This window comes from Polyodon spathula, chromosome 7 (assembly GCF_017654505.1).
Source record: "Polyodon spathula isolate WHYD16114869_AA chromosome 7, ASM1765450v1, whole genome shotgun sequence".
NCBI lineage: Eukaryota > Metazoa > Chordata > Actinopteri > Acipenseriformes > Polyodontidae > Polyodon > Polyodon spathula.
The window spans coordinates 30,693,535-30,715,744 of record NC_054540.1 but is presented as its reverse complement, the minus strand read 5'-3'; the positions used below and the strand labels follow the sequence as shown (position 1 = coordinate 30,715,744).

The following is a 22,210-nucleotide window of genomic DNA, read 5'->3' as shown; positions in this document are numbered from 1 at the left end:
TTGCCCATTCTTCTTTCAAAATTGCTCAAGCTCCGTCAAGTTGGATGGGGACCATTGGTGAACAGCAATTTTCAACTCTTTCCACATATTCTCAATTGGATTGAGGTCCGGGCTTTGACTGGGCCACTCCAGGACATTGACCTTTTTGTTTTTAAGCCACTTCAGTTTGGCTTTGGCTGTATGTTTGGGGTCATTGTCCTGCTGGAAGATGAATCTTCTCCCAAATCCCAGGTCTCTTGCAGACTTCAGCAGGTTTTCCTCCAGGATTTCTCTGTACTTTGCTGCATCCATTTTGCCCTCTATCTTCATGAGCTTTCCAGGCCCTGATGCAGAGAAGAGAGATGCAGAGATACACAGATGCTTCATGGTATGGATGGTGTTCTCAGGATGATGCGCGGTGTTAGGCTTCCGCCAAACATAGCGCTTAGCGTTGAGGCCAAAAAGCTCCATTTTGGTCTCATTAGACCATAGAATCTTCTTACACTTGGTCTCAGAGTCTCCCACATGCCTTCTGGAAAACTCTAGCCGAGATTTAATGGCTTTCTTTTTGCCACTCTCCCATAAAGGCCAGTTTTGTGAAGCACTCAGGCTATTGTTGCCATATGCACAGTGTCTCCCAGCTCAGCCGTGGAAGACTGTAACTCCTTTAGAGTTGCCATAGGCCTCTTGGTGGCCTCCCTGACTAGTGCCCTTCTCACCCGGATACTCAGTTTTTGAGTAAGGCCTGTTCTAGACAGATTCACAGTTGTGCCATATTCTCTCCATTTGTTAACAATGGACTTTACTGTGCTCTGGGGGATAATCCTACCCCTGATTGGTGCTTTTGAAGAACCTTATTCCGGATTTACTTTGAATGTTCCTTCGTCTTCATGATGTAGTTTTTGTTAGGAAATGTACTAACCAACTGTGGGACCTCCCAGAGATAGGTGTATTTAAATTGAAATCATGTGAAACACCTTAATTGCACACAGAAGGACTCCATTCAACTAATTACACTATGTAACACAATTTTTGTTCCTGGGTAGTAAGTGTTATTTCAAAATATCACTATTTCCAATGGGAAAACGGGCAAATGTGTGTCTTTTCGTTCACATAAAGTCAGTAAAAAACAACATATGAATCCAAATTAACATGTATTTATACTAAAGTAATATAAAAATGACTACAAAAGATTTAGAAGTGAGTAGCTTTTCGAGATTTACGATTGTACTGTATTTACTCGAAAAACTACTCACTTCTAAATCTTCTGTAGTCATTTTTGTATTACTTTAGTATAAATACATGTTAATTTGGATTCATATGTTGTTTTTTACTGACTTTATGTGAACGAAAAGACACACATTTGCCAGTTTTCCCATTGGAAATAGTGATATTTTGAAATATCACTGTCCTGGTCACAAAAGCAAAGTTTGTGGGGAATAATAGCCATTTTCTATACTTTTGAGGCATAAGCAATTAGGAAATAACACTTACTACCCAGGAACAAAAAAAAAAAAAAAAAAAAAGTGTTACCCGGTGTTATGTAACTTCTAAAGACAACTGGTTGCACCAGAGCTTATTTAGGTGTGTCATAGCAAAGGAGGTGAATACTTATGCAATCAATTATTTTCTGCTTTGTATTTGTAATTAATTTAGAACAAAATGTATTGTTCACTTTGACATTATGGACCTTTTTTGTGTTGATCATTGGCAAAAAATACTAATTAAATCAATTTTGATTCCATGTTGTAACACAATAAAATGTGGAAAAGTCCAAGGGTGGTGAATATTTCTGAGATCCACTGTGTGTGTGTGTGTATATATATATATATATATATATATATATATATATATATATATATATATATATATATATATATATATATATACACATATACACATACACACACATATATATATACACACACACACACACACACATATATATATATACACACACACACATACAGTACCAGTCAAAACTTTGAGTACACCTGCTTGAAACCAGGTTTTTCATGATTATCAATGCTTTTAACTGTATAAACTTGTCTAGAAAAAAAAAAACACTTAATATTTCATTATATGATGCATGTACTTATATAAGCTGATAATCATAAGTGAATTGCATGTATAACACAGTGTTAGAACACTGGCCTAAGTATAAAAGTGTCTTTGTTAGATGTTCTCTGAGTTAACTAGCACGTTACCTAATTAACCTTTTGTCACCAATTATTGTTAACAGGTGAGGGTCCATGATTACTATAAATATAGGTAGCATAGGCATAAGTTTGTCATTCCTGCATGTAAGGGAGCAGAAAATGGCAAAATACGCTCAGTTAAGCAAAGAAGGTCAATCTTTAAGACAAACTGCAAGAACTTTGCAAGTGTCTGTAACTGCTGTGGCCAAGACCATCAAACGATTTGAAGAAACTGGCACTCATAAGGACCGAACAAGGTCAGGCAGGCCAAGGGTGACCTCAGAATTAGAGAACAAGTTCATCTGAGTCACAAGTCTGCGAAACCGGCAATTAACTGTCCCTGAAATACAAGCTCAGCTACATGCTACTAGAAGTACAGATGTTTCAACATCAACTGTTCAGAGAAGATGCGTGAAGCTGGCCTAACTGGAAGAATTGCTGCAAAGAAACCATTGTTAAGAGTGCAATAAGAGGAAGAGACTTGCCTGGGCCAAAAAACACAGAAACTGGACGTTTGAGGAGTGGAAGTCGGTCTTATGGACCTGTGACAGAAACATGAGTTCTGGTGATGAATCTTCCTCCCGACCTGTGAGGGCGCTAAAGAACGAGAGGAGAAGTATCTGGAAGGGCTGGCCTGACAGTTCGTTTCCGGGTCAGGGAAGTGGGTCAGCCTGGAATGAAGCGCGACTCTGTTGTAAGACCGTATTGATTTGAAAGGTAAACGAGAGGCAGCTGCAAGTAATAAGGCAGCTGCAACCGTTTACCTAGATATCATGCGGAATTACATATAGGGGCCAGGATAACGCTGATCTTTTCCTTCGTTTGGGTAGAAAGTTTGGAGGAAGAAGGAGCGAGAGTGGAACTTGCAGTGTTTTTGTGATTACGTGTTGTGTTTGTTTATTAACTATCTGTGTTTGTTTCACTGTAGACAGTTAGAGCACTACTCCGGAGCTGTCACAAAGGGTCAGCACTGTCCAGAGCACCCCTGCACACCACCGTATCTGTGTATTCACCACCCACCCTCACGTCTGCACTCACCGAGGACTGGTGACCGTGGGTTCATTTTTGTTCTAGACTGTGCCCTGTTTTGGTTATCTCCGCGCTTTACACATTGTTGTGTATCGTCGGGGATTTATTATTTTACGGTTACCAGACCTGGATTATAAATAAAAGCACCTTTTCACTGGAAACTGTTGTCTGCCTGTCACTCCTGCATTGCATCACCGCTACACCTGTTCTCCTCCACTAGCCACTTTGCCACAGGACCGATGAGTGAAAAATTTGAAATATTTGGGTCCAACCGCCGAGTATTTGTTGCTCTCTCAATATTCGCTCCCACAGACAATAATCATATGTTCCCTCCTTCTGTGGAGGATCTGCCATTTGGAATTTGGCACAATAGTGGTATTATCTCCCTTTGTGATCTCTATATTGAAAAAAAGTGCTTCATTTGATCGTTGACATCAGCAAACCGCTCGCCCACACAACACCATACATGCTGTCTGACATCTGCCCGGTACAGCTGAAACCAGGATTTATCCATGAAGAGCACACTTCTCCAGCATGCCAGTGGCCATCGAAGATGAGCATTTGCCCACTGAAGTCGGTTACGATGCCGAACTGCAGATAGGTCAAGACCCTGGTGAGGACGACGAGCACGCAGATGAGCTTCCCTGAGTCAAGCATGGAGGAGGCAGTGTCATGGTCTGGGGTTGCTTTGCTGGTGACAGAGTTGGTGATCTTTATTAAGTCCATGGCCAGATATATAGTGTATATAACACTATATATAGTGTGTGTTAATCAGATTAGTCTACATTTTACTGCAGTTGTCGTAACATTCAGCACAGCAAACATTGTAAATGAGTGCTAGAGCTGAACCCTCCAGTCAGAAGGGGTACAGTTTAAAAAAAAAAAAAAAAGGCTGAAAAGCACTGGTATAGAGCATTGCAGGGTTTGATATCTAAGCTGTGTTCTAGTGCTCATAACTAGAGTGCTATGTAACAGTGAAGGAGAGATGACAGCAGAGCGGTAAAGTGCAGGGATGTTTAACCTGCTGTTAATATCCCAGCCTTTGTTTTCAACAAGTCAAAAAGTAAGTTGTTCTGCAAGGGGGCCTGGGTGTGTTTGTTGTGTGTGTGAGGGGGGTGTGTGTGGGGTGAGGAGGGGGTTCAAAATCTCCCCCTGCTGTGTAGAGTGTCTTGCTTCAGCTTTGAAAACAGGAGAAGTAAAGGCATGCCAAGCCTACAGCAACAACCTCCCCCTTCTAGTAAATCATTTTGCTGTCCTGAGAGCAAACTGAAACAGTGGCGTTTGTTAGAAAAAGTGATTGAATTAACTGAGCTGTAGGAATGTAAATGCATCAGCTGATTAAAATGTGTTTGTGGCAGATCTGTATGACCCCTCGGACCACAGACTAGCCAACTTTACACAGGTTGTTGATATCTACCCTATATGTAGTGTATATAGTATATAGGGATTGTATATAGGGACAGAATGTTATAGACATTTAAGATACAGTATAAATACAAATGTAGGTTTCTAGAATACATTATATTATGTTGTCTAGATAATTATTGATATCATTTGTTGTTTTAGTAGATACGTTTTAATACATATATATATAAAGTAAAACATATATAAATTTACATTGTAAATATATATATATATATCTATATTATATATATATATATATATAATATATATATATATATATTATATATATATATATATGTGTATATATTTCACTATGTGATACCACCTGGGGGGATTTTCAAAAGTTCGTAATTGATAACTCCAGTATTAATGAACAACTTAACTTGGTTATGTAGGACTGATTCGTTGTGCCTATTTTGTTATTAAATAATATTTTAACAAGCAGTGCTTTTTGCCACTATGTCTTTTGTTTGCATGCGAATTTAAAAGAGAATCTGTGGTGTTCGCTTGGCAGCACTATCCCGCTGTGTCTCTGGGTCATTTCAAAGGGTCATGGGTGTCTTGATAGATGCTTAACGATTATATCCCACTTAATCAGAAGCAAAAATATTAAAAGCGAGTTTTATGACATTGCTGGATTTCCAGAGCAATGGGAGCCATCGATCGCACATATGTTGCACACAAATCACCGCAGCACCATGCATATGTGAACAAGAGTTACAACATCCACTAAACATTCAGGTGATTTGTGATGCATTCTATGACATATGGACATCTGAGTTTGAAATTTTACAGAAGGTCCCAATGGCCTGTAAAAAAAAATCGGGTGTACCTCTGAGAATATTATCTGGGATAAAAATAAATGGACGGTTCGCACAGGACCATATTTCACTGATGTCCGTAAAAATTTTAAATCGCATGTTTATGTGGTGATTTTTAGTCCTGTGCAAATCGGGCTATAGTCTAGATTGAAATGCCTTCATTTGGTAGAACATGTTGTAATATTAAGAGACATTTAAAAATTATTTGACAGATGTTTTGTTTCTCTGCCCAGTGTGTTGGACGCAATGCAACACAGGGCTATTTAGAAAGACTTCAAGTCAAAACATTTGTCAAAGAGTTACAAAGTTCTACTAAGGAATGTTCATATATGTATCCCTGTCTATCACTAATCTTTTTTCACCTCCCTAGACAAATTTATTTATTCATTTATTTGGAATAAAAAGTCTCCTTGTATCCGTAAGGCTCTGCTTCAGAGACCTCGAGTACTGGGAGGGATGGCCCTACCTAATTTTCAGTACTACTTCTGGTCAGCCACTTTGTGGATTAAGTCCTTCTGGCAACTTCCTCAGTAGGGACCCGATACCCTAGCCTTGTTGTCCATGGAGGCTTCTTTATGTCTTGCCTCATCCTTACCAGGCCTTCTATGTTCCTCCCTCCATCTGTCTATGTCTATCTCCAAGTTTACAACCAGTCCTACAGTCTGTAATTCTCTAAAATTTGGAAACAGCTCAGACGGGCCTTTAACTTTGTTGCTCTCTCAATATTCGCTCCCACAGACAATAATCATATGTTCCCTCCTTCTGTGGAGGATCTGCCATTTGGAATTTGGCACAATAGTGGTATTATCTCCCTTTGTGATCTCTATATTGAAAAAAAGCGCTTCATTTGATCATTGACATCAGCAAACCACTCGCCCACACAACACCATACATGCTGTCTGCCATCTGCCCGGTACAGCTGAAACCAGGATTTATCCATGAAGAGCACACTTCTCCAGCATGCCAGTGGCCATCGAAGATGAGCATTTGCCCACTGAAGTCGGTTACGATGCCGAACTGCAGATAGGTCAAGACCCTGGTGAGGACGACGAGCACGCAGATGAGCTTCCCTGAGACGGTTTCTGACAGTTTGTGCGAAATTCTTCGGTTGTGCAAACCCACAGTTTCATCAGCTGTCCGAGTGGCTGGTTTCAGATGATCCCGCAGGTGAAGAACCCGGATGTGGAGGTCCTGGGCTGGCATGGTTACACGTGGTCTGCGGTTGTGAGGCCGGTTGGACGTACTGCCAAATTCTCTAAAACGAAGTTGGAGGCGGCTTATGGTAGAGAAATGAACAATCAATTCTCTGGCAACAGCTCTGGTGGACATTCCTGCATCTGTGGCATTATGTTGTATGACAAAACTGCACATTTTAGAGTGGCCTTTTATAGTCCCCAGCACAAGTTGCACCTGGATAATGATCATGCTGTTTAATCAGCTTCTTGACATATCACACCTGTCAGGTGGATGGATTATCTTGGCAAAGGAGAAATTCTCGCTAACAGAGATGTAAACAAATTTGTGAACAAAATTTGAGAGAAATAAGCTTTTTGTGCGTATGGAAGATTTCTGGGATTTTTTATTTCAGCTTATGAAACATGGGACCAACACTTTACATGTTGCGTTTATATTTTTGTTCAATGTAAGTGCCTTTTATTAAATTAGAATAACTAAAAATATTTAGTCTTTTATTTATATTGTTTTTCTTTAATTATTAATGAAAACATTAAATATATTTTGAAATATTCCAGTTCAGTTTGTGTTGAAAAGAAAAACTACTCAAAAAGCCTACATTTAGATTTTTTTTTTAAACTTACAATGTTCCTAGTTTGCTTCTATTACATTGTGCCAAGTTGTACCATTTTTTCTGAAAGCACTTTGAAACTGTTTAGAAAGAGTTTTTTTGTTATTTTTCTCATGCATTTCTAGCATCATATTTGCTGTCAATATATCAAACACTGTGGTTATGAAAAACAAACTAACAAATTACAGATTTCTAAAACCGAAAAAAATCTGTTTTAAAAACTACAAAATGCAATTGCGTAATGCTCTTACTGCATAAATGCCAAAAAAACAAAACAAAAAAAACACATGTGTTATCTTAACCACAGTTGCTAAATAATTTATCATTTGGCAAGTAAAAAGTTGTGGCATATTAACTAGATAAATGAGCTCAACTAAGATATACAGAACAAATTATGCAACAATATGAGCTTCTAAATGATTACTAATGCATTAGGATGCTACCTTTAAGATAAATCTCTTTCAATTATATAAAACAAACTAAAATTGTATTCACTTCATCTTTTTTACGTACAGTAATAGTTTTGGTAATTTTGTAACATTACACTTTGAAATACAGTATGAAGCTTTTATCACCCTGCCTTCCTCACCTTCAGCATTGATGCCGACACTTGTAACAACACCTTTATAAATCCATCTCACTGGTCCCATTAAAAATCTCACAAACAAGGAATAAAGTAACGTCCAATATTTGAGCATTGACAAGTTTACCAACATTTGTTTTTTTCTTCTTTTGGGCTAGATCCGCTATGCATTGCAAAGTTTTAGTAAAGGGATGCTGTTTATGTTACAGAAACAATCAAGGTTAACAACTGAGAGTTTTACAGAATTAAAAAAACAGTAAAAAAACAAACTTAATGAGCTCTCACAGTAATTATAAAAGGTTATGGAAGGTAAGGATCAAAGGTACAGTATATTAAAAAAACAGATCATTATTATCATGCTATTCTTGAAGAAGACTACACAGAAAAAGAAAACAAAAACATAACATAGCATATTCAGCCATGCAGTTGCCCACACAATATAAATCCTGTATAACCTTTCTAGTACAAATGTCTTATTGGTGCTTTTGAGAACTAGTGTTGTAATACGGAAAGCGGAAAACTCTTTGCTTCCTACAAGAAGACAAGAGAAAAACCTGTTTTATTTAGGCCTAAAAATAGTAAAAATGCATGGGAACATTTAATGGTTAAATGAAATCAAAATGGCCTCGTCTTGAGCTAATGTTTTTTTGCAAACAACAGAATCACAAGGTTTACATTTCAGATTTTAGGAAGACACTGAGCCAGTCCCTGGTTTCAAAAGAGTTATATAAAAATTCACAGTTGTCCCAATGGGGTTAAGGATGTACAAATCAAACCCTTAGCATGGCCGTCTGAAACTGCTTCAAATATTAGACATGTATTGGCATATATATGGAAGAAATAAACAATCTGGAAAGTTCATTAAAGGTCTCCCAGCATTATCAGCATTGCAGCAAACATTTGGATAAACATTGCACAGTGTTCCAGAAACTCACTGTTACAACTGTACTGCAATGGATTAGCAGCATTATTTCATAGTTTACTACTGATGCAGAAATCCTAGAGCAACCATTGTAGTGCCACTGAAGATCACAATGGTCCTCTGTGTTCTGCAATTTCTGCATGTTTATAAAAAATTCAGATCCCTATAATAGTCTCTCTCCGTACTAACGTGTCGACCACATTAAACTATTCCCTAAAGGATTTCGCAAGGCAAAAGCTTGGGTAACCCCCTCCTGACTGAGTGACAGTGTATAATACTGGAGTTCTACTTAAAAGTATCTATCCACCTATAAAGTACTCCTAGATTGTCACCAGTCAGCTATTTTTGATCCACTTCAAACTCGGAAGAACACATATAAAAGACCATCACTCGGTACAATTTTTAATAAAATGTATTGGATCGTTCGTCCCATCTAGATCCCCTTATAAATTCCACTTGTGTGATTCATTGTTACACCATCCAAGTTTCAAGTTAAGCTATGTACTGAATTTGGTCATGCACCATAATACTCAACCTCTTTATAAAGATACCAAAATCATAATGATACATGATAAACCATACTCTGAAGTAAGTGCAAAGGCAAAAAGTTTTCTATTATTTCTGAAACGGATTTTAGCCTTTTCTGCTTAAAAAACAGAGCCCCTGAAGTCCCACAAACAATTGTCAGCCACCAATAACAGGCGATTAAATTGCCTTACACATTATCCTCCATGAAGGACTGATTTGCCATCTGAAACACTGATTCAAACACTTTATTGATCTCTGTATCAACCCCCCTTTGTAAAATCCTTGTGTTTTATCACCATCCCCTCAACCCTCTCTTCAGTCCTGACATGTTTCAAATCCTTTGAAGAGCAGCAGCTTGCTAGCGCAGTGCTGGGGAGTTGGGAAGGGGGGACTGAATGACAATAACAGCATCTGGGCACCCTGGGAAGGCAGAATGCATTGGAATTCAAGGAAGCAGAAGCTGTCATGTATGCTGAAGGAGCATTCTGCTACCCTCCCCTTGGAAACAACTGGCAACCCGGCAAATAAGGGCTGCCTGCTCACAGCAACATGCAGAGTTTGGTCAGGGGGCCATCTGTTGCCCAGGCTGATGTGCCTTCGAAATTAAAATCAATGTAAAAATATAGATATTTGTTATTCTTTACCATAAACCAGTGCACATGTACAGATGGTGCTCATAATCAAATTAATTTAAATCAAGATAAGAGTTTTGAGAAGATTCATGAAAATTCAAGGCAGTTGTCGTGTTCGCAATTTGGACAGACACTGAAAGAGGCTTCTAGTCAAAACGATTGTCAATGGGAGAGTTTCCATGTGTGTTTTAATTTTTCTCGAGACATTGTGCTCGAGCCAAATGAAAAATGACCCTATACATTTCGGGTTTCCGTTGGCTCAGTTTATTTTACTCGAGAAGACCCTCTTTTCACCTGACGCCATGCAAATGAAGGGGAAAGGAGGAGGTCGATATGCACATTAGCCATGTGTAGCGTTCTTGTGCTGTTTTCACAGACAGCTTGGGAAAATGTGGTTTCCACGCACAGAGAACAACTTGTGGTGCGAAGTGCTTCGATCGTCACTGCACTTGATAAGTTTTGCAATTTCTTTTTATTTGTAACATGATTTTTTTTGGTAAATCTTGTTTGTTTAGGGAAAAGGAAAAAATGTAGATTTCAAACTTAGTTAATTGTACACAGAAAAATAAATGTTATTATTATTAATATTTTGTGCGAGTTTTACATCCAATGCATTGTTCACAGATCACATGCAAAAGTGCCTCCTCTGGCCACAATTTTGAATTTAATTAAAAATGTACCTTCTCCTGAAGAAAACCAATCCACATCTGGGAGATTACTGGACATCCTCTGCTTTTGACAACTCTGAGGACCCCCTGTTTTTTAGCCCTGTACGAATAGTACTTTAAAATACTTATTACTGAATAGCCAGTAATGTACAATTTTAGTAAAAATATTTACTAGTTTCAGATTTTGAACAACCTCAAGTAGTACATTAAGTATGGCTTAGATCACCACAATACTACAGTGCCGTTGTCATGAGGACTTAGCAGAAAAAATACTATAATCCTCAACTGCTGCATGGAAAGGCATGTTTTCAACACTACAATATTGCCCTGAAATCCTGTTGGATTTCAGTAGAACACTTATATTATTCTAGCTTACAGTACATTCTCTTACTGGACATTTCAATGAACTATTAACATATTTTAAATGAATAGTGAGCAAAACTTAAAGAATTGCAGTTCTATACAAACCAACCAATCGCTCTTTATAGAGAATGAATAAATACTGCTACAAAAAACCTGCAGAAGTACTTTACGTATACAATAAGCACAAGATGCTCCCAAACAGGGCACTTGCAATTTCAGCCAGCAGCAGCAATCTATTAGCCATCATTCATTAGTACAGTACAAATCAAAGTGTTCCAGGTGTAACTTTAACATGTCTTTAAAGTCTACATCAAATCTTAACTTTTAATTCATAGACTTGTTTCCATTTCAAGTCTCGTAATGTATTTGTAATGCAAGTCTTTCACGATGTACCCAATTAATATTTTAAAAACGTAGAAATATTACAACAGCATATTATTTCTGAAGACTTCTTTTCTTTAACAGTAAGTTGTGTATGGAGCAATTTTATTAGGGAAAGCTGCCAGTGAATAGCTTCATGAACACTACTGAACGAAGTCGAGAGAAAAAGAGACTGGAAGGGGACTGAGAGGGTTTCCCAAGAGTTTTTATAGCTAAAGGAGGCAAGCTTTGTCTCTTTTGAAGGGGAGAGATAGGATACAATGCATGTTATAATTACTACAGTATTCACCAACAGGCACACACCACAGTGCAGTGATCCCCATGAACACTTCATCTCTTACATTTTCCAATAGGCATTTGCAGGTTATAGCATTTTATGGATATGTTACTATTCAAAACTGAAACTGTTTTTGAAGATTACTGGATAGCATTTTCTTTGATTTGTCATAATCGATTGACATATTTTGTTTTTGTACAAGTACTATATGTTATTATGCAAGGGCCCTTCACAAATTCGTAAAATGTGCTCAATATTTTAAAAAGAAGAGGGTCACACCTTGCAGCACTGTTATAAGTTACCATCAGGTGTGCACACAGAACAGTGGCATAGTCTTGAACTCTCTGAAAACTTTGTTCCACCGACCCCTGCAGTTGTTATTAGTGCAATCATTTTTTGATAGTAAAACTCATTTAAGGAAGACTGGAAATGTGTTACCAAAAATGTTCTAAAAGGTGCTACCTTTCATGTATGGATTACACCTAAAAAATCAACATTTAGAAATAGTTAACAATTAAACAAGGAACAAAGTTGTTAAAAGTTAGGCTTGCTGTTCCTACACTTTCCTACGAATGTTTGCACAGTATTTCTGCATTTCTGACTCAATCCTCAGACGGAAAATAAAAAGCAGCTCCAGACCCTCGAATCTAACCTGTGTCTGCAGGACATCCTGCCTGTTTACTGAGAAACATTTGTTTGGGGTTCTGTTATGTAATCCGACACTTGGGACTGAAACGGTAGTCCCTGTTTGGAAAGACTTAACTAGTCACCAGTCCTTCCACCATCCCAACACTGCACCAATGCTACTTAATCAGGGCTGTTTACACATATTGAAGAGATGCGTGCATTAAGAAAAACCTGTCTTGGTTCAAATTTTGGTAACTTACCAATTGAATTCACAGCTCCAAATTGGATGTACTGGTACTTCAAAATGTGAGTTTGTTAAAACAAAAAGGTTCCAGTAATATTTAGAATATAGCTTTCTGTAGAGAGCCTTTGGTTCTCATGCACCATGCCAGTTGCAGAAGTATCACACTGTCCCCCTAGGCTGTCTCAACAGAAGATCAAATAAGATCTTTTGCCACATAATATGAGCAAGGACAAGGGGTTTTCTCTTAAATTTCAAAAGAGCCAGCCACACTGTAAATAAACAGCATGCAGGGCTTAAATGACCTTCAAAATACAAAACGCTGAGAATGATAATCCACCGCATTTCCTCACTCAATGAACAATGCTCTGAAGTTACAACTATGAGGACCCAAATAAATAACAAAGACACCATGAACTATTTTCTAATGACATAAACAATGTCAGAACTAAATACCCCCTCTCCTTTAACTTGTTATGCCACAAAAAATAAACTGAGACACAAAACATGGGTGCAGTTACTGTATCCCAGTAAACTAATAACATAAACTGTGTCAGAACTGAAATAGTAATGATAAATCTTGGGGGTGGGGGGGTGGGTATCTGACCCAGGGGTCATCTATTCACCTCTTTATTAACAACATTGATTACAATAAAAAATACAATGGAGGAGTCTATGATTGAGTAGGTCCACAAGTATAAAGGGAGGTGGTATTAAGATCAATAAAATGCACCCCACTAGTACAGGCATTTCCCAGTACTAGACTTAAAGCATCTCTTAGTGTAACCCTTTTCAGCTGCTGTTTAATTTGTATACTTGGATATAGTTTGCAATCTTTTAGCTTGTAAAAAGGAAAATGAAAACTTCATGCAATAAACAAAGCAAAGGTGTAGGGGTGTTAAACAAATATTACTCCACCTTTCCAAAACCTTTTTTCTCTAGCTACTGTAAAAAACTAACTGAGACGCAAACCACGGCAACAATAACCATACCCCAGTAAACTTTAAATATACATTCCTCCTGGCAGGTCAACCTAACCAAACTCTTGCGTTTCAAGTAGCTTTTTGGACGATTGGCTGTCCTGTGCACAACGGCAGACAGATCCACAACTGAAATTAACAGAATGTAGCCTCTCCAGACTTCAGTCTGTGGTGTGATACAATGGTTGGGATAATGTGCGCTCTTAACATCAGTGGTTGTAGTCAGTTTAGGCTGAGGGCATGGAGTCCCAGTGAGTTCCAGTTATGACGGTGGAGGACTGTCTCCACTGTGTGGCTTAGCGGTTAGTGTGAAGTACTGTGAGCCAGAACATTGTGGTTTTGAATGCAGTAAAAGCTTGTCAAATGTGTAAATAAGTTTGACAGACTTTTCTACATATGCTTGCTGGATAAAACAGTATATTTGATATACTTGGACAGCTGCTCCCAAGTGCATGAGACGGTTCAAAATAATAGATTGAACTATTCTTTATCAATGTGGTTCTACCACATAACATATGTGCTTTTATTGCCACCCCATGGGCTACACAATAAAAATGCTGATGGTTCTACAGAACTGTACATTTAGCATGCTAATTGAATACTGATGTATTACTACATACATTTTTCTTAGACGGTAGTAACAGTATGCCACTTGCACTGACAGCCAGAATCTTAATCGAAGAAGTTACTCTGCTTCAAACACTTTTGCAATCTAACTTTTATTAAATACACTATATAATCTACTTCATAATGCATGTGCATTGCAGCTCTCCTATCAATGCACTGCTTGTGCTTATGCAATCTGTTGTAGATGTAAAACATACCAATACATAGTTTAGAAACAATATACATTATTGTAAATTTATATCGCATTGACCTAGCCCTTTGAAAAAGTGAGACACAGTTGAACCCTGTTTAAAATTTACAAATATGCTTTCATATGTATCAAACATTTTTATTTCTAGACTATCCTACCTTTCCCAGCTGGATGGTCCCTGTGGCAGTGTTTCTGCTATCGGCCCTCATTTTCTGAAACCTGACACCAGCTCTGGCAGCATCTGCTTGCATGATTTCCTTCAAGAAACTTTTTTACACAAAATTCTACAAACTCCCCCCCAGTACCACCCCCACGACCATCAGCTCCACTCCTTCCAGTAGATTTCCTTTCTTCTGCCTCCGGAAAAGAAAAGAAAAAAACAACAAATCCAGGCAATTTTTCTGCACCCAGTTTTTTTTTCAGTCTTAGGCTTGATGCTTAGGTTTAGATTTCCAAACGCCTTTCTCTCTCTCTCTCTCTTTTTTTAAATACTCTCTTACTCTGACGATGTGGCTGTCCTTTCTTGCAATGACGTTGCCTGTCTCTTTCTCTCTGCACTTTTCCCACCACTCCCTCTCATACCACCCCCAACCACTGAGCTAATCTGCAGCTGGCTGTTCAAATGGAGCTACGGTTGTCATAGAAACCAAGTGTCCCTGCTCGGACAGGACAAGAACAGGAAGAAGCAAACTAAGCGTAACTGAACAGATAAATAATAGGCTCCTCTGGGACCAAGTTAATTGCTCTTAAAAGTTATCATTTTTTTTCTGAAAAGAAAATACCTTACTAGATTTTGCTTGCAGTCAACGTTTTATCTCTCCACCAAACTCATTTCTCATTTTCTAGCCAACTTAATGCTTCTCTGTAAATCAGTTTTACAGTTTCTGAAACTCACATAGGAATAAAGCTTTGTCTGCAGATGGATTTGGAGGACATATGTGTCACAGTGGTGAAAGCCCAGGTCTAGTGAGATTAAGCATGGTCTGTTTGTTTTGAAATGAGAACATGAGTCATTGTGAAATGTGTAAGAGATAGAAGATAATAAGTCCTATAACAATATATATGTACCAACTCTGGTTAAATAGGGGAACTGAGACACCGTTTGGACTTGTACAGTAAGGCTTAGTTATTAATGTTGAGGACTAGGAAAAAGAGTAGTCTAGTGGTTAGAGCTGAGTTGTGGGAAGCAGAGTAGTTCAGTGGTTAGAGATGAGGGGCTGGTAGGCAATGTGGCTTAGTGATTAGAGCTTAGAAAATGGGAGGCAGATATCAGTGTAATTAGAGCTGACTGGGATTGTGGTAAAGCATATACAGTTTAAATCCAATTTTCACTAAACTAAAATAAGACAACTCACTAACAAATCTGTGACACCTTGAAATAGAACTAACAATAGCTGGTGCCCTTGAGGCATATTGTTTAAAAGTTTAAATAACCCCCTTTTAAGGAGAAAAATGTTACTACTTCAAAAAAGAAAATAGATAAATTGGAATGATGCCCCTTGTTCATTAAACTATAAATTATGTGTGTTAGCTGCAGGGAACCTTGGCACTGCTCAATCACCATTTCTGATTTGAATCGCTGACAACACTGGGAGCACCCAGACAGGCCTGCACATGTTTTATATCATACCCATTCAGTAGACACCTCTGCCTCCTGGATTTAGTCAGCATTTCTCAAAGCTGAGGACTGAAGACATAGAGAGCCTGCAAGCTGGTTTTGAAAGAAAAAAATGTGTACACCATGTTGGAGAAAGAAGTGGAGTACTGAAAATCAGGCCCTTGAACCATGAGAACACGCTGTGTCATCTTGTTAAAGCTCTTCCATTTTTTTTTTTTACCCAAGGACACGTGGATGAAAATTTCAAAACAATCCTGATTATGTTTAAAAATAAAGCATGTGCAGCAATATGACATATAAAAAATAAAAACCATGGAGGCACAGGCTTTTACCTCTAGCTTTCCTGATGAAGTAGTCGGTAATAATTGAGAAATGATTCCCCCTGAACCATTAGAACACCTTGCATACTTCTTACATCAGCTCAGTGCTATCCTTGCCCATGGTGGCCTAAACTTTATTGACAATATTATGGCAGGTGTTTGTAATTTCTTTATCCCCTGTATGTGACTTACTCCACTGGGATAAACCACAGATGGATTTTATTAGAGCATTTACAGTATAGGGGAATCTCCCTGGATTGAATCACCCATGTATTTTGAGGGGTAGTTCCATGGTAACCAAAATGCTCTTATAAAGCTGTAACTTAGCCTGGCAGAGTTTACGTTGATCAAGTCAATCCTTAAACTGTGATTTCTGTTCGCTGCCTACATTCAGTAAGTCTGGATTGCTTCCCTGTGAGCACAAAGTGCCTAAAGTACAGTACAATGGATTAAATACATCATGTATCGTGTACAACAGGGCTTCCATACCAAAATTGGCCTGACTCAGAAAGAGGCTAAAAATAGGCCTTATTGAAAACTGTGTTTTTGACCAAGCAGAGCGTGTTCTGTTCAGACCAGCGTGAAGTGCGGAGCTCTGCAAGAGAGCATCCAGATTGACAACAACTATAAGCACTGAGAGATCACTATTGGCGAATCATTGGTTTCAAGTTTTATTATAAATAGCATTTTGACATAGTAATTTTTTCCACATATATTGTGTAAATTTATGGTAATTATTATGGAGATTAGCTAGACATGCATGTAGATTTAATTTTTATTTTATTAGATTGTAGCATTTTTTGTTCATCGTATACAAGCTAAAAAAAAGTCTACATTTATTCGTAAACTACAGTGTGATCTATGATTTTATGTAGCGTACACCTTTTGCTAGAAAACATATTTATCCTATTTCTTCAAGTGGTTTACTGTGTGAATGTTTATAAAAAACACAAAAGACTGCATGTACAGGTTAAAATATTTGTATACATGTATCGTATTGTAGCCAAATCAATTTTTGAAATGTCTATATCAGTGGTGTGCAAACTTTTTATATGCCATCCCTGGTGACACTTTATTTTTTCTGGACTTAATGATTTAAAGCATAATCTTGCAAGTTTTCAAAATTGTACATTCAGATAAAATGTATGCGTTTTGAAAAAAAAAAGTTAAAATATGAATGCTTTATTTTTACACTGGGGCCCCCCCATACAGGGAAGCCGCCATTTCGGCTCTGTTCATTGCAGTTTCACTGACGTTCGCCGCTTCAAGCATCATTTCTCTGGTTCTACAAGTCCTGGAGTGATAATCAATGGCTCATTTGAATGGTAGGAACTTGGACTAATTAGCTGTCATTTATGTATTGAACATTTTTTATCCTTTAAAAAAAACCAAAAAAAAAAACACTTTTTAATTTTTATAGAACTGTCCCTTTAGTCATAGCCGCAACCCCCTTAATGACTCTCCGACCCCCCCCTCTCAGGGGGTTGTGCACCACACTTTGTGCACCACTGGTCTATGTGAGGCTAGGAGTGTATGATAAAAGTTTGAAGATTTGTGTAAAATGAAGCCAGTTATCATGAAGCAATGTTACCGTTACCGTTTGAATTACAAATTGCCCTTCCTGTTGGGCAAACTGTTTTTTAGGCATAAATGTTCTCACTGTAACAGCCACATGGTAACTACATTAAATTGGTTTGGTGTGGTGTCTTTCTGGGGAGGCTGATTGTCTGATTGATCAGCCCGAGAATGAGAGGCATGCAGTTCCTGGTTGGCTGATCAATCAGTCAATTGACCACCCAGAGAAGACACCACACCATTTAAAAAAGAAACAAAGACTGTTTGGGAGAAAGTTAGGAAGATAGTTCAGTGAAGGCATTGCCAAGCCTGAACAGGATTGAGAGTTAGTGTAGACAGAAGACAGAGAGCAGCAGGTTGTGTTCTCTGTTCATGCACTGAGATAGCCGTAGCATGGGTGCTGTTTTGTTTTTGCAGTGCTTTGATTGGATTGTTGTTTAAAACTTTTTGTTTGTGTAATACAAGTGCGCCAAAGTACTGAATTGCTGTTTTCTGAATATTTCTGCCATTGACCAAGACACTACTATGCCACATAAGAATTTCTTTGTACTTTTTTGTGTGTTAAACTATACATAACTTTCACAGCTGCATTCATTATAGGGCCCTAAATAAATACAGACTTTTCAACTGGCTCATGTTTAATTTAAAAGTATTATAACACTTGCCCCAGTAAGGTTAGTGTGCTAAAACATGAGAATAAACTGTAAAAGATCGAATGGCTCAGTCTTACCATTCAAAAGCTGAGCAATAGGTTTCAGATTGTTAAGAAATAAAATGCACTGCACTGGCTGTTGTAGACATTTTTTCATGGCCAATCCTTTAATCCAAGCATGTCCCTGCTACTGCTGGTAACAGTAGGACATTATAAAGCATAACTCTGAGCACTGCCAAGTCACAGGAAAAAAGGGAATAATATTTTTAAATTTCTATGAGCCAATAACTGAATGAAAAATAAAACACCAGGAAATAGTGTCAATCCAGTACCAATTCAAAAAGGAAGACTGAATGTTCTTGTCTGTAATTTAACTTTTGTGTGGTTTATACATCTCACTGACGTACTTTAGGCTGAGAAAGTCTCTCTGCACAATGAAACAGAGCGGGCCTACTGTACCTCTGTAAATACAGGGTGCACACAGCTGTACATTCATGGACAGTGTACCATCTTCCCTGGCCTAAGGATAGGGCTGTTGTTTTTCTTCCATCCAACCAAGTCATCCAATCTAACTCCCCTTGACGTCTCTCCTTTGGTACTCTTGTCTTCTCCTTATAAAAGCTGACCATGGTGAACACAGTAATTTTGCATTTTACCATGGTTTCGCCACGCTTTTTCTTTGCATTGTACCATGCCTTATCAGCATGGCTTTTACTGCCTTATCAGCATGGCTTTTACTGTTTTTCCATACTGGCCTTGCCTGCCTTTACCTTAAAATTAAAAAAAATTAAAAAACTCCCCAAGCACTACTACCTCTTGGCATATGTCTAGTAAAATGAGGCAGTGCATAGTTTAGTACACCACAGACTATTCCAGTACTACTTAACTTTGACCTTGGCAGTTGACCTCCAATTCAGACAATTACAATACAACAGTACTTTTAGAAAGCCAACACATTCCACATTATGCTGTAGTGTTCCGTAGTGTAAATAACAGAGAGCTGGTTACTGCATTTCCATGACAAAAAGGGCAGAGGAACATCACACACAACATGACTGCTTACTACTAGAGTCCAGAAACAACTGCCTGTAAGTTTAGATCAGGGTTTAACTTTAAATAATATGCAGCATCTGCAATAGGTTAGGGACCCCTAATGGAAATTCTAGGAACTGTCTATTGTTGTTGCTGTTTATAACAATATTTTTTAACTGTGACACATCTTAACTCTTCCCCAGCTAGTTTATGAATATACCAGAAATTGGTTAATATAATAATAATAATAATAATAATAATAATAATAATAATAATAATAATAATAATAATATCTTTATTTAAAATCTGAGAAGTTCTAGATGCAGTTGAAAAGTCATTTACACAGCTTGTTTAAGAAATACGGTACAGTATGTATTACTGTAGTACTTAGATCACCACCTTGTGGTCAAAGATGACAGCACATTTAGTTACCAGTATTAATCATCAAGAGAAAACATAAAGCTGTTATTGTTGAGGCTCAGTTCGGCTTTTTTTTTATTATTGTTCCTTCCTGTTGTTTTTTTTTTTTGTTTTGTTTTGTTTTGTTTTTACACATAATGGGGTTACCCAATGGTTAATATTACTGTATTAATAAAAGTTACACAGAGGAAATCATACATACATTTGTATTCTGCTTTCCAGTATGGCTCCAAAAGCCACCTGTCTTTCCTACAAACGAAAGCTAACAAATGGTCTCCAGTCCCACAACGCCGTGGATTCAGGGGACACTGGTTTTAGTTTACACAACCAATTACATTGTCAGCTGTTTCCCGCGAATTGTACATCATTACAACATAACATTTAATTTATATTTAGTCTTATAAATGTTTTTGTTATTACCCATTTGCACAGTAATTGTCATTAATACATTTTTCTTTTGTGTGTATCTGTCCATTTTAATGACTTTAATTTTACAGAGGATTAATATTATTATTATACATATTATTAATTAAATCATAATAATAATAAATAATAATAATTATATCATCATCATCATCATCATCATCATTATCATAATAATGTAAAAGAAACGGACTGTACCGATGCAGTGTCGTTTGGTATATACATCACAGCCCCCCAGCCCCCAAAATATAATAATAATAATAATAATAATAATAATAATAATAATAATAATAATAATAATAATAATAATGAAACATATAAACAAAAAGGTCCTATAAAATGGTAGTTATTGTATTTCTACCTTGTTTTTTTTTTTCACGTTAAAGCACACCATCTTTTTTTTTCGAAAGCAGCCTACTTTTGAATTGCCATTAAATACTGTAACTACAGTGCACTTAAAACATGTATGTAGATATATATTTTTAAACTATTACATGAATTGGACCTGGCAAAATAAAAAATATATGCTTGTATGATACATATTCTATAACTGTTTATTAGTATTTAAAATCCCGCTATACACGTTATTAAAAGAGCAATATAAAACATTAATATACAGTTATAATAATAACATTAACACAAAATTAACCGCCTACCTTTTTTTTTTTTACTTTGCAGACTCGAAAGATAGGAATGAAAAATCTCCGCGCGCTATCACTTCATTTTGGGGCTCATTTACATTCAGCCAATCGTAAACAAGAAAAGCTACTCAATATGCAGGCATGAAATCTCGATGACAAATGGGAGACGAGTTGAAGAGTACAGCTGAAGAAATGAATGGGCTCCTTATTACCCCGGTGCATGGCTGCAAAAGCGTTGTTTCTGTGGTAGAAGTAGAACACAACCCCATTCATTAAAGATATGTTTTTGGTTTCTTATACTGTTTTGTATTTTTAATTATTTTCATTAATTGATAGGAATATCAGATAATGTGGCAGAATACCTGTTTGTCAAAAACAATACAGATGAATTTGTTGATAATCTTTGTACAGCTTTTCTAAATATGTATTGTAAAACAGCACGCAAATAAATAAATAAAATAAAGCTTCGCAGTTAATATCTTTGTACCTCCAAACTGAAACCCAGATAGAGGAATACATGTATATATCACAATCTTTGTCAACAAAATATTAACAAGAAACATATAATTCTAAGCTTAGTACACCTCACTATTTTTAACTTTACTCAATATTAACTTGGACCAGTTATATTTGACACCTTGTTTACAAAAAGGATACACAGCAGTTACATTTTTTGCAACATAACTAAAAATTGTTCAGGTTAATTTGACCGATAGTATAGACATAACAAATGAGTTAAGGAGTTTGATGCCTCTGTAGTTAGTCCCGCAATTACATTAGCTAATCTTGAATAAAGTTTCACAACTAACAAGGCCGTTCTTCACTAGTGCTATATGTGATATCTGCAGTATAATGACTTATTCCGTGCATGATAACCGTTAACATAAACAAGCGAGTAAAGACTTACCACATGCTTATTACGAATACAATATTTACATGTATGATCTAATTAAGTAAAAGTAATAATAATCATCAATTTTTATATTTTCTAACATGCTGGAAAGTTTGAATGTGAATGTCTTACAAATGTTTTCACAAGAAACCTCATCAAATTGCCCTCATGCATGACTTGTCATTCAAGCCTGAGTATAAACACAAACAGCTTCTTTCAGCTCACTGTCATACAATCTTCCTCATGTGTTCTTCCATTTCTGTCATTTCTTTTGTCTTCATGTTGGAATCTTTCTTCTGTCTTCTCTCCTTTGTAATGGAAAAAAAATACATAACATTTATTCATTTAGACTGCAAAAGACAACATACATTGGTTATGGTGAA

General features: G+C 37.2%; 1 protein-coding gene across 1 annotated transcript in view; it reads right to left on the bottom strand.

Annotated features, from left to right (window-relative positions):
• si:dkey-82f1.1 (DENN domain-containing protein 2A) overlaps nucleotides 1-14,818 on the bottom strand; it is a 58,436-nt gene extending 43,618 nt beyond the window's left edge. The window contains exon 1 of the mRNA XM_041255264.1: nucleotides 14,413-14,818. The gene's annotated coding sequence lies outside the window, so the exon portion shown is untranslated. The remainder of the gene's footprint in view (nucleotides 1-14,412) is intronic.
• Nucleotides 14,819-22,210: the final 7,392 nt, after the last annotated feature.